The sequence below is a fragment of the Gorilla gorilla genome, chromosome 7 (assembly GCF_029281585.2).
Source record: "Gorilla gorilla gorilla isolate KB3781 chromosome 7, NHGRI_mGorGor1-v2.1_pri, whole genome shotgun sequence".
NCBI classification, from domain to species: Eukaryota; Metazoa; Chordata; class Mammalia; order Primates; family Hominidae; genus Gorilla; species Gorilla gorilla.
In genome coordinates this window covers 77,334,508-77,351,795 of record NC_073231.2, presented here as the reverse complement: position 1 = coordinate 77,351,795, position 17,288 = coordinate 77,334,508, and positions in this window count along the sequence as shown.

Sequence of the window (17,288 nt, the reverse complement as noted above, 5' to 3'; positions counted from 1 at the left end):
TAGACAGAGCAGATTGGAAACCCTCTTTTTGTGGAATTTGCAAGTGGACCTTTCAAGCGCTTTGGCGCCCACGGTAGAAAAGGAAATATCTTCGTATAAAAACTAGAGAGAATCATTCTCAGGAACCTCTTTGTGATGCGTGCGTTCCACTCACAGAGTGTAACCTTTCTTTTCATAGAACAGTTTGGAAACACTCTGTTTGTAAAGTCTGCAAGTGGATATTTGGACCTCTTTGAGGATTTCGTTGGAAACGGGATTTCTGCATATAACGCTAGACAGAAAAATTCTCAGTAACTTCTTTGCGTTGCGTGTGTTCAACTCACAGAGTTGAACCTTCCTTTTGACAGAGCAGATTAGAAACCCTCTTTTTGTGGAATTTGCAAGTCGACATTTCAAGCGCTTTGGGGCCAACGGTAGAAAAGGAAATATCTTCGTATAAAAACTAGAGAGAATCATTCTCAGAAACCGCTTTGTGATGTGTGCGTTCCTCTCACGGAGTTTAACCTTTCTTTTCATAGAACAGTTTGGAAACACTCTGTTTGTAAAGTCTGCAAGTGGATATTTGGACCTCTTTGAGGATTTCGTTGGAAACGGGATTTCTGCATATAACGCTAGACAGAAAAATTCTCAGTAACTTCTTTGGGTTGCGTGTGTTCAAGTCACAGAGTTGAACCTTCCTTTTGACAGAGCAGATTAGAAACCCTCTTTTTGTGGAATTTGCAAGTCGACATTTCAAGCGCTTTGGGGCCAACGGTAGAAAAGGAAATATCTTCGTATAAAAACTAGAGAGAATCATTCTCAGAAACCGCTTTGTGATGTGTGAGTTCCTCTCACAGAGTTTAACCTTTCTTTTCATAGAACAGTTTGGAAACACTCTGTTTGTAAAGTCTGCAAATGGATATTTGGACCTCTTTGAGGATTTCGTTGGAAACGGGATTTCTTCATCTAATGCTAGACAGAAGAATTCTCAGTAACTTCTCTGGGTTGCGTGTGTTCAACTCACAGAATTGAGCCTTCCTTTAGACAGAGCAGATTTGAAACCCTCTTTTTGTGGAATTTGCAAGTGGACATTTCCAGCGCTTTGGGGCCCACGGTAGAAAAGGAAATATCTTCGTATAAAAACTAGAGAGAATCATTCTCAGAAACCGCTTTGTGATGTGTGCGTTCCACTCACAGAGTGAAACCTTTCTTTTCATAGAACAGTTTGGAAACACTCTGTTTGTAAAGTCTGCAAGTGGATATTTGGACCTCTTTGAGGATTTCGTTGGAAACGGGATTTCTTCATCTAATGCTAGACAGAAGAATTCTCAGTAACTTCTTTGGGTTGCATGTGTTCAACTCACAGAGTTGAACCTTCCTTTAGACAGAGCAGATTGGAAACCCTCTTTTTGTGGAATTTGCAAGTGGACATTTCAAGCGCTTTGGCGCCCACGGTAGAAAAGGAAATATCTTCGTATAAAAACTAGAGAGAATCATTCTCAGGAACCTCTTTGTGATGTGTGCGTTCCAATCACAGAGTGTAACCTTTCTTTTCATAGAACAGTTTGGAAACAATCTGTTTGTAAAGTCTGCAAGTGGATATTTGGACCTCTTTGAGGATTTCGTTGGAAACGGGATTTCTGCATATAACGCTAGACAGAAAAATTCTCAGTAACTTCTTTGGGTTGTGTGTGTTCAACTCACAGAGTTGAACCTTCCTTTTGACAGAGCAGATTAGAAACCCTCTTTTTGTGGAATTTGCAAGTCGACATTTGAAGCGCTTTGGGGCCAACGGTAGAAAAGGAAATATCTTCGTATAAAAACTAGAGAGAATCATTCTCAGAAACCGCTTTGTGATGTGTGCGTTCCTCTCACAGAGTTTAACCTTTCTTTTCATAGAACAGTTTGGAAACACTCTGTTTGTAGAGTCTGCAAGTGGATATTTGGACCTCGTTGAGGATTTCGTTGGAAATGGGATTTCTTCATCTAATGCTAGACAGAAGAATTCTCAGTAACTACTTTGGGTTGCTTGTGTTCAACTCACAGAGTTGAACCTTCCTTTAGACAGAGCAGATTTGAAACCCTCTTTTTGTGGAATTTGCAAGTGGACATTTCAAGGGCATTGGCGCCCACAGTAGAAAAGGAAATATCTTCGTATAAAAATTAGAGAGAATCATTCTCAGAAACCACTTTGTGATGTGTGCGTTCAACTCACAGAGTTTAACCTTTCTTTTCATAGAACAGTTTGGAAACACTCTGTTGGTAAAGTCTGCAAGTGGATATTTGGACCTCTTTGAGGATTTCGTTGGAAACGGGATTTCTTCATCTAATGCTAGACAGAAGAATTCTCAGTAACTTCTTTGGGTTGCGTGTGTTCAACTCACAGAGTTGAACCTTCCTTTAGACAGAGCAGATTGGAAACCCTCTTTTTGTGTAATTTGCAAGTGGACCTTTCAAGCGCTTTGGCGCCAACGGTAAAAAAGGAAATATCTTCGTATAAAAACTAGAGAGAATCATTCTCAGGAACCTCTTTGTGATGTGTGCGTTCCACTCACAGAGTGTAACCTTTCTTTTCATAGAACAGTTTGGAAACACTCTGTTTGTAAAGTCTGCAAGTGGATATTTGGACCTCTTTGAGGATTTCGTTGGAAACGGGATTTCTTCATCTAATGCTAGACAGAAGAATTCTCAGTAACTTCTTTGGGTTGCGTGTGTTCAACTCACAGAGTTGAACCTTCCTTTAGACAGAGCAGATTTGAAACCCTCTTTTTGTGGAATTTGCAAGTGGACATTTCAAGCGCTTTGGTGCCCACGGTACAAAAGGAAATATCTTCGTATAAAAACTAGAGAGAATCATTCCCAGAAACCACTTTGTGATGTGTGCGTTCCACTCACAGAGTTTAGGCTTTCTTTTCATAGAACAGTTTGGGAACACTCTGTTTGTAAAGTCTGCAAGTGGATATTTGGACCTCTTTGAGGATTTCGTTGGAAACGGGATTTTTTCATCTAATGCTAGAGAGAAGAATTCTCAGTAACTTCTTTGGGTTGCGTGTGTTCAACTCACAGAGTAAAACCTTCGTTTAGACAGAGCAGATTGGAAACCCTCTTTTTGTGGAATTTGCAAGTGGACCTTTCAAGCGCTTTGGCGCCCACGGTAGAAAAGGAAATATCTTCGTATAAAAACTAGAGAGAATCATTCTCAGGAACCGCTTTGTGATGCGTGCGTTCCACTCACAGAGTGTAATCTTTCTTTTCATAGAACAGTTTGGAAACACTCTGTTTGTAAAGTCTGCAAGTGGATATTTGGACCTCTTTGAGGATTTCGTTGGAAACGGGATTTCTGCATATAACGCTAGACAGAAAAATTCTCAGTAACTTCTTTGCGTTGCGTGTGTTCAACTCACAGAGTTGAACCTTCCTTTTGACAGAGCAGATTGGAAACTCTCTTTTTGTGGAATTTGCAAGTCGACATTTCAAGCGCTTTGGGGCCAACGGTAGAAAAGGAAATATCTTCGTATAAAAACTAGAGAGAATCATTCTCAGAAACCGCTTTGTGATGTGTGCGTTCCTCTCACGGAGTTTAACCTTTCTTTTCATAGAACAGTTTGGAAACACTCTGTTTGTAAAGTCTGCAAGTGGATATTTGGACCTCTTTGAGGATTTCGTTGGAAACGGGATTTCTGCATATAACGCTAGACAGAAAAATTCTCAGTAACTTCTTTGGGTTGCGTGTGTTCAAGTCACAGAGTTGAACCTTCCTTTTGACAGAGCAGATTAGAAACCCTCTTTTTGTGGAATTTGCAAGTCGACATTTCAAGCGCTTTGGGGCCAACGGTAGAAAAGGAAATATCTTCGTATAAAAACTAGAGAGAATCATTCTCAGAAACCGCTTTGTGATGTGTGCGTTCCTCTCACAGAGTTTAACCTTTCTTTTCATAGAACAGTTTGGAAACACTCTGTTTGTAAAGTCTGCAAGTGGATATTTGGACCTCTTTGAGGATTTCGTTGGAAACGGGATTTCTTCATCTAATGCTAGACAGAAGAATTCTCAGTAACTTCTCTGGGTTGCGTGTGTTCAACTCACAGAATTGAGCCTTCCTTTAGACAGAGCAGATTTGAAACCCTCTTTTTGTGGAATTTGCAAGTGGACATTTCCAGCGCTTTGGGGCCCACGGTAGAAAAGGAAATATCTTCGTATAAAAACTAGAGAGAATCATTCTCAGAAACCGCTTTGTGATGTGTGCGTTCCACTCACAGAGTGAAACCTTTCTTTTCATAGAACAGTTTGGAAACACTCTGTTTGTAAAGTCTGCAAGTGGATATTTGGACCTCTTTGAGGATTTCGTTGGAAACGGGATTTCTTCATCTAATGCTAGACAGAAGAATTCTCAGTAACTTCTTTGGGTTGCATGTGTTCAACTCACAGAGTTGAACCTTCCTTTAGACAGAGCAGATTGGAAACCCTCTTTTTGTGGAATTTGCAAGTGGACCTTTCAAGCGCTTTGGCGCCCACGGTAGAAAAGGAAATATCTTCGTATAAAAACTAGAGAGAATCATTCTCAGGAACCTCTTTGTGATGTGTGCGTTCCAATCACAGAGTGTAACCTTTCTTTTCATAGAACAGTTTGGAAACAATCTGTTTGTAAAGTCTGCAAGTGGATATTTGGACCTCTTTGAGGATTTCGTTGGAAACGGGATTTCTGCATATAACGCTAGACAGAAAAATTCTCAGTAACTTCTTTGGGTTGTGTGTGTTCAACTCACAGAGTTGAACCTTCCTTTTGACAGAGCAGATTAGAAACCCTCTTTTTGTGGAATTTGCAAGTCGACATTTGAAGCGCTTTGGGGCCAACGGTAGAAAAGGAAATATCTTCGTATAAAAACTAGAGAGAATCATTCTCAGAAACCGCTTTGTGATGTGTGCGTTCCTCTCACAGAGTTTAACCTTTCTTTTCATAGAACAGTTTGGAAACACTCTGTTTGTAGAGTCTGCAAGTGGATATTTGGACCTCGTTGAGGATTTCGTTGGAAATGGGATTTCTTCATCTAATGCTAGACAGAAGAATTCTCAGTAACTACTTTGGGTTGCGTGTGTTCAACTCACAGAGTTGAACCTTCCTTTAGACAGAGCAGATTTGAAACCCTCTTTTTGTGGAATTTGCAAGTGGACATTTCAAGGGCATTGGCGCCCACAGTAGAAAAGGAAATATCTTCGTATAAAAATTAGAGAGAATCATTCTCAGAAACCACTTTGTGATGTGTGCGTTCCACTCACAGAGTTTAACCTTTCTTTTCATAGAACAGTTTGGAAACACTCTGTTGGTAAAGTCTGCAAGTGGATATTTGGACCTCTTTGAGGATTTCGTTGGAAACGGGATTTCTTCATCTAATGCTAGACAGAAGAATTCTCAGTAACTTCTTTGGGTTGCGTGTGTTCAACTCACAGAGTTGAACCTTCCTTTAGACAGAGCAGATTGGAAACCCTCTTTTTGTGTAATTTGCAAGTGGACCTTTCAAGCGCTTTGGCGCCCACGGTAGAAAAGGAAATATCTTCGTATAAAAACTAGAGAGAATCATTCTCAGGAACCTCTTTGTGATGTGTGCGTTCCACTCACAGAGTGTAACCTTTCTTTTCATAGAACAGTTTGGAAACACTCTGTTTGTAAAGTCTGCAAGTGGATATTTGGACCTCTTTGAGGATTTCGTTGGAAACGGGATTTCTTCATCTAATGCTAGACAGAAGAATTCTCAGTAACTTCTTTGGGTTGCGTGTGTTCAACTCACAGAGTTGAACCTTCCTTTAGACAGAGCAGATTTGAAACCCTCTTTTTGTGGAATTTGCAAGTGGACATTTCAAGCGCTTTGGTGCCCACGGTACAAAAGGAAATATCTTCGTATAAAAACTAGAGAGAATCATTCCCAGAAACCACTTTGTGATGTGTGCGTTCCACTCACAGAGTTTAGCCTTTCTTTTCATAGAACAGTTTGGGAACACTCTGTTTGTAAAGTCTGCAAGTGGATATTTGGACCTCTTTGAGGATTTCGTTGGAAACGGGATTTTTTCATCTAATGCTAGAGAGAAGAATTCTCAGTAACTTCTTTGGGTTGCGTGTGTTCAACTCACAGAGTAAAACCTTCGTTTAGACAGAGCAGATTGGAAACCCTCTTTTTGTGGAATTTGCAAGTGGACCTTTCAAGCGCTTTGGCGCCCACGGTAGAAAAGGAAATATCTTCGTATAAAAACTAGAGAGAATCATTCTCAGGAACCTCTTTGTGATGCGTGCGTTCCACTCACAGAGTGTAACCTTTCTTTTCATAGAACAGTTTGGAAACACTCTGTTTGTAAAGTCTGCAAGTGGATATTTGGACCTCTTTGAGGATTTCGTTGGAAACGGGATTTCTGCATATAACGCTAGACAGAAAAATTCTCAGTAACTTCTTTGCGTTGCGTGTGTTCAACTCACAGAGTTGAACCTTCCTTTTGACAGAGCAGATTAGAAACCCTCTTTTTGTGGAATTTGCAAGTCGACATTTCAAGCGCTTTGGGGCCAACGGTAGAAAAGGAAATATCTTCGTATAAAAACTAGAGAGAATCATTCTCAGAAACCGCTTTGTGATGTGTGCGTTCCTCTCACAGAGTTTAACCTTTCTTTTCATAGAACAGTTTGGAAACACTCTGTTTGTAAAGTCTGCAAGTGGATATTTGGACCTCTTTGAGGATTTCGTTGGAAACGGGATTTCTTCATCTAATGCTAGACAGAAGAATTCTCAGTAACTTCTCTGGGTTGCGTGTGTTCAACTCACAGAATTGAGCCTTCCTTTAGACAGAGCAGATTTGAAACCCTCTTTTTGTGGAATTTGCAAGTGGACATTTCCAGCGCTTTGGGGCCCACGGTAGAAAAGGAAATATCTTCGTATAAAAACTAGAGAGAATCATTCTCAGAAACCGCTTTGTGATGTGTGCGTTCCACTCACAGAGTGAAACCTTTCTTTTCATAGAACAGTTTGGAAACACTCTGTTTGTAAAGTCTGCAAGTGGATATTTGGACCTCTTTGAGGATTTCGTTGGAAACGGGATTTCTTCATCTAATGCTAGACAGAAGAATTCTCAGTAACTTCTTTGGGTTGCATGTGTTCAACTCACAGAGTTGAACCTTCCTTTAGACAGAGCAGATTGGAAACCCTCTTTTTGTGGAATTTGCAAGTGGACCTTTCAAGCGCTTTGGCGCCCACGGTAGAAAAGGAAATATCTTCGTATAAAAACTAGAGAGAATCATTCTCAGGAACCTCTTTGTGATGTGTGCGTTCCAATCACAGAGTGTAACCTTTCTTTTCATAGAACAGTTTGGAAACAATCTGTTTGTAAAGTCTGCAAGTGGATATTTGGACCTCTTTGAGGATTTCGTTGGAAACGGGATTTCTGCATATAACGCTAGACAGAAAAATTCTCAGTAACTTCTTTGGGTTGTGTGTGTTCAACTCACAGAGTTGAACCTTCCTTTTGACAGAGCAGATTAGAAACCCTCTTTTTGTGGAATTTGCAAGTCGACATTTGAAGCGCTTTGGGGCCAACGGTAGAAAAGGAAATATCTTCGTATAAAAACTAGAGAGAATCATTCTCAGAAACCGCTTTGTGATGTGTGCGTTCCTCTCACAGAGTTTAACCTTTCTTTTCATAGAACAGTTTGGAAACACTCTGTTTGTAGAGTCTGCAAGTGGATATTTGGACCTCGTTGAGGATTTCGTTGGAAATGGGATTTCTTCATCTAATGCTAGACAGAAGAATTCTCAGTAACTACTTTGGGTTGCGTGTGTTCAACTCACAGAGTTGAACCTTCCTTTAGACAGAGCAGATTTGAAACCCTCTTTTTGTGGAATTTGCAAGTGGACATTTCAAGGGCATTGGCGCCCACAGTAGAAAAGGAAATATCTTCGTATAAAAATTAGAGAGAATCATTCTCAGAAACCACTTTGTGATGTGTGCGTTCCACTCACAGAGTTTAACCTTTCTTTTCATAGAACAGTTTGGAAACACTCTGTTGGTAAAGTCTGCAAGTGGATATTTGGACCTCTTTGAGGATTTCGTTGGAAACGGGATTTCTTCATCTAATGCTAGACAGAAGAATTCTCAGTAACTTCTTTGGGTTGCGTGTGTTCAACTCACAGAGTTGAACCTTCCTTTAGACAGAGCAGATTGGAAACCCTCTTTTTGTGTAATTTGCAAGTGGACCTTTCAAGCGCTTTGGCGCCCACGGTAAAAAAGGAAATATCTTCGTATAAAAACTAGAGAGAATCATTCTCAGGAACCTCTTTGTGATGTGTGCGTTCCACTCACAGAGTGTAACCTTTCTTTTCATAGAACAGTTTGGAAACACTCTGTTTGTAAAGTCTGCAAGTGGATATTTGGACCTCTTTGAGGATTTCGTTGGAAACGGGATTTCTTCATCTAATGCTAGACAGAAGAATTCTCAGTAACTTCTTTGGGTTGCGTGTGTTCAACTCACAGAGTTGAACCTTCCTTTAGACAGAGCAGATTTGAAACCCTCTTTTTGTGGAATTTGCAAGTGGACATTTCAAGCGCTTTGGTGCCCACGGTACAAAAGGAAATATCTTCGTATAAAAACTAGAGAGAATCATTCCCAGAAACCACTTTGTGATGTGTGCGTTCCACTCACAGAGTTTAGCCTTTCTTTTCATAGAACAGTTTGGGAACACTCTGTTTGTAAAGTCTGCAAGTGGATATTTGGACCTCTTTGAGGATTTCGTTGGAAACGGGATTTTTTCATCTAATGCTAGAGAGAAGAATTCTCAGTAACTTCTTTGGGTTGCGTGTGTTCAACTCACAGAGTAAAACCTTCGTTTAGACAGAGCAGATTGGAAACCCTCTTTTTGTGGAATTTGCAAGTGGACCTTTCAAGCGCTTTGGCGCCCACGGTAGAAAAGGAAATATCTTCGTATAAAAACTAGAGAGAATCATTCTCAGGAACCTCTTTGTGATGCGTGCGTTCCACTCACAGAGTGTAACCTTTCTTTTCATAGAACAGTTTGGAAACACTCTGTTTGTAAAGTCTGCAAGTGGATATTTGGACCTCTTTGAGGATTTCGTTGGAAACGGGATTTCTGCATATAACGCTAGACAGAAAAATTCTCAGTAACTTCTTTGCGTTGCGTGTGTTCAACTCACAGAGTTGAACCTTCCTTTTGACAGAGCAGATTAGAAACCCTCTTTTTGTGGAATTTGCAAGTCGACATTTCAAGCGCTTTGGGGCCAACGGTAGAAAAGGAAATATCTTCGTATAAAAACTAGAGAGAATCATTCTCAGAAACCGCTTTGTGATGTGTGCGTTCCTCTCACGGAGTTTAACCTTTCTTTTCATAGAACAGTTTGGAAACACTCTGTTTGTAAAGTCTGCAAGTGGATATTTGGACCTCTTTGAGGATTTCGTTGGAAACGGGATTTCTGCATATAACGCTAGACAGAAAAATTCTCAGTAACTTCTTTGGGTTGCGTGTGTTCAAGTCACAGAGTTGAACCTTCCTTTTGACAGAGCAGATTAGAAACCCTCTTTTTGTGGAATTTGCAAGTCGACATTTCAAGCGCTTTGGGGCCAACGGTAGAAAAGGAAATATCTTCGTATAAAAACTAGAGAGAATCATTCTCAGAAACCGCTTTGTGATGTGTGCGTTCCTCTCACAGAGTTTAACCTTTCTTTTCATAGAACAGTTTGGAAACACTCTGTTTGTAAGGTCTGCAAGTGGATCTTTGGACCTCTTTGAGGATTTCGTTGGAAACGGGATTTCTTCATCTAATGCTAGACAGAAGAATTCTCAGTAACTTCTCTGGGTTGCGTGTGTTCAACTCACAGAATTGAGCCTTCCTTTAGACAGAGCAGATTTGAAACCCTCTTTTTGTGGAATTTGCAAGTGGACATTTCCAGCGCTTTGGGGCCCACGGTAGAAAAGGAAATATCTTCGTATAAAAACTAGAGAGAATCATTCTCAGAAACCGCTTTGTGATGTGTGCGTTCCACTCACAGAGTGAAACCTTTCTTTTCATAGAACAGTTTGGAAACACTCTGTTTGTAAAGTCTGCAAGTGGATATTTGGACCTCTTTGAGGATTTCGTTGGAAACGGGATTTCTTCATCTAATGCTAGACAGAAGAATTCTCAGTAACTTCTTTGGGTTGCATGTGTTCAACTCACAGAGTTGAACCTTCCTTTAGACAGAGCAGATTGGAAACCCTCTTTTTGTGGAATTTGCAAGTGGACCTTTCAAGCGCTTTGGCGCCCACGGTAGAAAAGGAAATATCTTCGTATAAAAACTAGAGAGAATCATTCTCAGGAACCTCTTTGTGATGTGTGCGTTCCAATCACAGAGTGTAACCTTTCTTTTCATAGAACAGTTTGGAAACAATCTGTTTGTAAAGTCTGCAAGTGGATATTTGGACCTCTTTGAGGATTTCGTTGGAAACGGGATTTCTGCATATAACGCTAGACAGAAAAATTCTCAGTAACTTCTTTGGGTTGTGTGTGTTCAACTCACAGAGTTGAACCTTCCTTTTGACAGAGCAGATTAGAAACCCTCTTTTTGTGGAATTTGCAAGTCGACATTTGAAGCGCTTTGGGGCCAACGGTAGAAAAGGAAATATCTTCGTATAAAAACTAGAGAGAATCATTCTCAGAAACCGCTTTGTGATGTGTGCGTTCCTCTCACAGAGTTTAACCTTTCTTTTCATAGAACAGTTTGGAAACACTCTGTTTGTAGAGTCTGCAAGTGGATATTTGGACCTCGTTGAGGATTTCGTTGGAAATGGGATTTCTTCATCTAATGCTAGACAGAAGAATTCTCAGTAACTACTTTGGGTTGCGTGTGTTCAACTCACAGAGTTGAACCTTCCTTTAGACAGAGCAGATTTGAAACCCTCCTTTTGTGGAATTTGCAAGTGGACATTTCAAGGGCATTGGCGCCCACAGTAGAAAAGGAAATATCTTCGTATAAAAATTAGAGAGAATCATTCTCAGAAACCACTTTGTGATGTGTGCGTTCCACTCACAGAGTTTAACCTTTCTTTTCATAGAACAGTTTGGAAACACTCTGTTGGTAAAGTCTGCAAGTGGATATTTGGACCTCTTTGAGGATTTCGTTGGAAACGGGATTTCTTCATCTAATGCTAGACAGAAGAATTCTCAGTAACTTCTTTGGGTTGCGTGTGTTCAACTCACAGAGTTGAACCTTCCTTTAGACAGAGCAGATTGGAAACCCTCTTTTTGTGTAATTTGCAAGTGGACCTTTCAAGCGCTTTGGCGCCCACGGTAAAAAAGGAAATATCTTCGTATAAAAACTAGAGAGAATCATTCTCAGGAACCTCTTTGTGATGTGTGCGTTCCACTCACAGAGTGTAACCTTTCTTTTCATAGAACAGTTTGGAAACACTCTGTTTGTAAAGTCTGCAAGTGGATATTTGGACCTCTTTGAGGATTTCGTTGGAAACGGGATTTCTTCATCTAATGCTAGACAGAAGAATTCTCAGTAACTTCTTTGGGTTGCGTGTGTTCAACTCACAGAGTTGAACCTTCCTTTAGACAGAGCAGATTTGAAACCCTCTTTTTGTGGAATTTGCAAGTGGACATTTCAAGCGCTTTGGTGCCCACGGTACAAAAGGAAATATCTTCGTATAAAAACTAGAGAGAATCATTCCCAGAAACCACTTTGTGATGTGTGCGTTCCACTCACAGAGTTTAGCCTTTCTTTTCATAGAACAGTTTGGGAACACTCTGTTTGTAAAGTCTGCAAGTGGATATTTGGACCTCTTTGAGGATTTCGTTGGAAACGGGATTTTTTCATCTAATGCTAGAGAGAAGAATTCTCAGTAACTTCTTTGGGTTGCGTGTGTTCAACTCACAGAGTAAAACCTTCGTTTAGACAGAGCAGATTGGAAACCCTCTTTTTGTGGAATTTGCAAGTGGACCTTTCAAGCGCTTTGGCGCCCACGGTAGAAAAGGAAATATCTTCGTATAAAAACTGGAGAGAATCATTCTCAGGAACCTCTTTGTGATGCGTGCGTTCCACTCACAGAGTGTAACCTTTCTTTTCATAGAACAGTTTGGAAACACTCTGTTTGTAAAGTCTGCAAGTGGATATTTGGACCTCTTTGAGGATTTTGTTGGAAACGGGATTTCTGCATATAACGCTAGACAGAAAAATTCTCAGTAACTTCTTTGCGTTGCGTGTGTTCAACTCACAGAGTTGAACCTTCCTTTTGACAGAGCAGATTAGAAACCCTCTTTTTGTGGAATTTGCAAGTCGACATTTCAAGCGCTTTGGGGCCAACGGTAGAAAAGGAAATATCTTCGTATAAAAACTAGAGAGAATCATTCTCAGAAACCGCTTTGTGATGTGTGCGTTCCTCTCACGGAGTTTAACCTTTCTTTTCATAGAACAGTTTGGAAACACTCTGTTTGTAAAGTCTGCAAGTGGATATTTGGACCTCTTTGAGGATTTCGTTGGAAACGGGATTTCTGCATATAACGCTAGACAGAAAAATTCTCAGTAACTTCTTTGGGTTGCGTGTGTTCAAGTCACAGAGTTGAACCTTCCTTTTGACAGAGCAGATTAGAAACCCTCTTTTTGTGGAATTTGCAAGTCGACATTTCAAGCGCTTTGGGGCCAACGGTAGAAAAGGAAATATCTTCGTATAAAAACTAGAGAGAATCATTCTCAGAAACCGCTTTGTGATGTGTGCGTTCCTCTCACAGAGTTTAACCTTTCTTTTCATAGAACAGTTTGGAAACACTCTGTTTGTAAAGTCTGCAAGTGGATATTTGGACCTCTTTGAGGATTTCGTTGGAAACGGGATTTCTTCATCTAATGCTAGACAGAAGAATTCTCAGTAACTTCTCTGGGTTGCGTGTGTTCAACTCACAGAATTGAGCCTTCCTTTAGACAGAGCAGATTTGAAACCCTCTTTTTGTGGAATTTGCAAGTGGACATTTCCAGCGCTTTGGGGCCCACGGTAGAAAAGGAAATATCTTCGTATAAAAACTAGAGAGAATCATTCTCAGAAACCGCTTTGTGATGTGTGCGTTCCACTCACAGAGTGAAACCTTTCTTTTCATAGAACAGTTTGGAAACACTCTGTTTGTAAAGTCTGCAAGTGGATATTTGGACCTCTTTGAGGATTTCGTTGGAAACGGGATTTCTTCATCTAATGCTAGACAGAAGAATTCTCAGTAACTTCTTTGGGTTGCATGTGTTCAACTCACAGAGTTGAACCTTCCTTTAGACAGAGCAGATTGGAAACCCTCTTTTTGTGGAATTTGCAAGTGGACCTTTCAAGCGCTTTGGCGCCCACGGTAGAAAAGGAAATATCTTCGTATAAAAACTAGAGAGAATCATTCTCAGAAACCGCTTTGTGATGTGTGCGTTCCTCTCACAGAGTTTAACCTTTCTTTTCATAGAACAGTTTGGAAACACTCTGTTTGTAGAGTCTGCAAGTGGATATTTGGACCTCGTTGAGGATTTCGTTGGAAATGGGATTTCTTCATCTAATGCTAGACAGAAGAATTCTCAGTAACTACTTTGGGTTGCGTGTGTTCAACTCACAGAGTTGAACCTTCCTTTAGACAGAGCAGATTTGAAACCCTCTTTTTGTGGAATTTGCAAGTGGACATTTCAAGGGCATTGGCGCCCACAGTAGAAAAGGAAATATCTTCGTATAAAAATTAGAGAGAATCATTCTCAGAAACCACTTTGTGATGTGTGCGTTCCACTCACAGAGTTTAACCTTTCTTTTCATAGAACAGTTTGGAAACACTCTGTTGGTAAAGTCTGCAAGTGGATATTTGGACCTCTTTGAGGATTTCGTTGGAAACGGGATTTCTTCATCTAATGCTAGACAGAAGAATTCTCAGTAACTTCTTTGGGTTGCGTGTGTTCAACTCACAGAGTTGAACCTTCCTTTAGACAGAGCAGATTGGAAACCCTCTTTTTGTGTAATTTGCAAGTGGACCTTTCAAGCGCTTTGGCGCCAACGGTAAAAAAGGAAATATCTTCGTATAAAAACTAGAGAGAATCATTCTCAGGAACCTCTTTGTGATGTGTGCGTTCCACTCACAGAGTGTAACCTTTCTTTTCATAGAACAGTTTGGAAACACTCTGTTTGTAAAGTCTGCAAGTGGATATTTGGACCTCTTTGAGGATTTCGTTGGAAACGGGATTTCTTCATCTAATGCTAGACAGAAGAATTCTCAGTAACTTCTTTGGGTTGCGTGTGTTCAACTCACAGAGTTGAACCTTCCTTTAGACAGAGCAGATTTGAAACCCTCTTTTTGTGGAATTTGCAAGTGGACATTTCAAGCGCTTTGGTGCCCACGGTACAAAAGGAAATATCTTCGTATAAAAACTAGAGAGAATCATTCCCAGAAACCACTTTGTGATGTGTGCGTTCCACTCACAGAGTTTAGCCTTTCTTTTCATAGAACAGTTTGGGAACACTCTGTTTGTAAAGTCTGCAAGTGGATATTTGGACCTCTTTGAGGATTTCGTTGGAAACGGGATTTTTTCATCTAATGCTAGAGAGAAGAATTCTCAGTAACTTCTTTGGGTTGCGTGTGTTCAACTCACAGAGTAAAACCTTCGTTTAGACAGAGCAGATTGGAAACCCTCTTTTTGTGGAATTTGCAAGTGGACCTTTCAAGCGCTTTGGCGCCCACGGTAGAAAAGGAAATATCTTCGTATAAAAACTAGAGAGAATCATTCTCAGGAACCTCTTTGTGATGCGTGCGTTCCACTCACAGAGTGTAACCTTTCTTTTCATAGAACAGTTTGGAAACACTCTGTTTGTAAAGTCTGCAAGTGGATATTTGGACCTCTTTGAGGATTTCGTTGGAAACGGGATTTCTGCATATAACGCTAGACAGAAAAATTCTCAGTAACTTCTTTGCGTTGCGTGTGTTCAACTCACAGAGTTGAACCTTCCTTTTGACAGAGCAGATTAGAAACCCTCTTTTTGTGGAATTTGCAAGTCGACATTTCAAGCGCTTTGGGGCCAACGGTAGAAAAGGAAATATCTTCGTATAAAAACTAGAGAGAATCATTCTCAGAAACCGCTTTGTGATGTGTGCGTTCCTCTCACGGAGTTTAACCTTTCTTTTCATAGAACAGTTTGGAAACACTCTGTTTGTAAAGTCTGCAAGTGGATATTTGGACCTCTTTGAGGATTTCGTTGGAAACGGGATTTCTGCATATAACGCTAGACAGAAAAATTCTCAGTAACTTCTTTGGGTTGCGTGTGTTCAAGTCACAGAGTTGAACCTTCCTTTTGACAGAGCAGATTAGAAACCCTCTTTTTGTGGAATTTGCAAGTCGACATTTCAAGCGCTTTGGGGCCAACGGTAGAAAAGGAAATATCTTCGTATAAAAACTAGAGAGAATCATTCTCAGAAACCGCTTTGTGATGTGTGCGTTCCTCTCACAGAGTTTAACCTTTCTTTTCATAGAACAGTTTGGAAACACTCTGTTTGTAAGGTCTGCAAGTGGATCTTTGGACCTCTTTGAGGATTTCGTTGGAAACGGGATTTCTTCATCTAATGCTAGACAGAAGAATTCTCAGTAACTTCTCTGGGTTGCGTGTGTTCAACTCACAGAATTGAGCCTTCCTTTAGACAGAGCAGATTTGAAACCCTCTTTTTGTGGAATTTGCAAGTGGACATTTCCAGCGCTTTGGGGCCCACGGTAGAAAAGGAAATATCTTCGTATAAAAACTAGAGAGAATCATTCTCAGAAACCGCTTTGTGATGTGTGCGTTCCACTCACAGAGTGAAACCTTTCTTTTCATAGAACAGTTTGGAAACACTCTGTTTGTAAAGTCTGCAAGTGGATATTTGGACCTCTTTGAGGATTTCGTTGGAAACGGGATTTCTTCATCTAATGCTAGACAGAAGAATTCTCAGTAACTTCTTTGGGTTGCATGTGTTCAACTCACAGAGTTGAACCTTCCTTTAGACAGAGCAGATTGGAAACCCTCTTTTTGTGGAATTTGCAAGTGGACCTTTCAAGCGCTTTGGCGCCCACGGTAGAAAAGGAAATATCTTCGTATAAAAACTAGAGAGAATCATTCTCAGGAACCTCTTTGTGATGTGTGCGTTCCAATCACAGAGTGTAACCTTTCTTTTCATAGAACAGTTTGGAAACAATCTGTTTGTAAAGTCTGCAAGTGGATATTTGGACCTCTTTGAGGATTTCGTTGGAAACGGGATTTCTGCATATAACGCTAGACAGAAAAATTCTCAGTAACTTCTTTGGGTTGTGTGTGTTCAACTCACAGAGTTGAACCTTCCTTTTGACAGAGCAGATTAGAAACCCTCTTTTTGTGGAATTTGCAAGTCGACATTTGAAGCGCTTTGGGGCCAACGGTAGAAAAGGAAATATCTTCGTATAAAAACTAGAGAGAATCATTCTCAGAAACCGCTTTGTGATGTGTGCGTTCCTCTCACAGAGTTTAACCTTTCTTTTCATAGAACAGTTTGGAAACACTCTGTTTGTAGAGTCTGCAAGTGGATATTTGGACCTCGTTGAGGATTTCGTTGGAAATGGGATTTCTTCATCTAATGCTAGACAGAAGAATTCTCAGTAACTACTTTGGGTTGCGTGTGTTCAACTCACAGAGTTGAACCTTCCTTTAGACAGAGCAGATTTGAAACCCTCCTTTTGTGGAATTTGCAAGTGGACATTTCAAGGGCATTGGCGCCCACAGTAGAAAAGGAAATATCTTCGTATAAAAATTAGAGAGAATCATTCTCAGAAACCACTTTGTGATGTGTGCGTTCCACTCACAGAGTTTAACCTTTCTTTTCATAGAACAGTTTGGAAACACTCTGTTGGTAAAGTCTGCAAGTGGATATTTGGACCTCTGAGGATTTCGTTGGAAACGGGATTTCTTCATCTAATGCTAGACAGAAGAATTCTCAGTAACTTCTTTGGGTTGCGTGTGTTCAACTCACAGAGTTGAACCTTCCTTTAGACAGAGCAGATTGGAAACCCTCTTTTTGTGTAATTTGCAAGTGGACCTTTCAAGCGCTTTGGCGCCCACGGTAAAAAAGGAAATATCTTCGTATAAAAACTAGAGAGAATCATTCTCAGGAACCTCTTTGTGATGTGTGCGTTCCACTCACAGAGTGTAACCTTTCTTTTCATAGAACAGTTTGGAAACACTCTGTTTGTAAAGTCTGCAAGTGGATATTTGGACCTCTTTGAGGATTTCGTTGGAAACGGGATTTCTTCATCTAATGCTAGACAGAAGAATTCTCA